This window comes from Penaeus monodon, chromosome 33 (genome assembly GCF_015228065.2).
Source record: "Penaeus monodon isolate SGIC_2016 chromosome 33, NSTDA_Pmon_1, whole genome shotgun sequence".
Taxonomy (NCBI): Eukaryota; Metazoa; Arthropoda; class Malacostraca; order Decapoda; family Penaeidae; genus Penaeus; species Penaeus monodon.
Window position 1 is genome coordinate 19,910,280 of NC_051418.1, and position 308 is coordinate 19,910,587.

Below are 308 nucleotides of genomic sequence, written 5' to 3' on the forward strand. Positions count from 1 at the left end.
AGGGTGTTTTTATGGTAATAATGAAATGAAAAAGTTAGGATAATTCCCTTGTCATGGTGATAAATTTCCTCTGTATGCTTCATACATTTACTTCCTCAACAATCACGTAATGCAACTAGATGCTCCACAGTTAACTATTTCTTTCTAGAATAGATTATGTCTTGGCTAATATGAAAATTACAAATTATAAATACTGTCCACACATTTAGCATTTATCTTCTTAAAAAGCACTATAAATTTATTTTTGTTCTACAGAGAGTGTGACATAAGTGATAAGTATGAACCATGTTCATTGCAACAAATCTCAA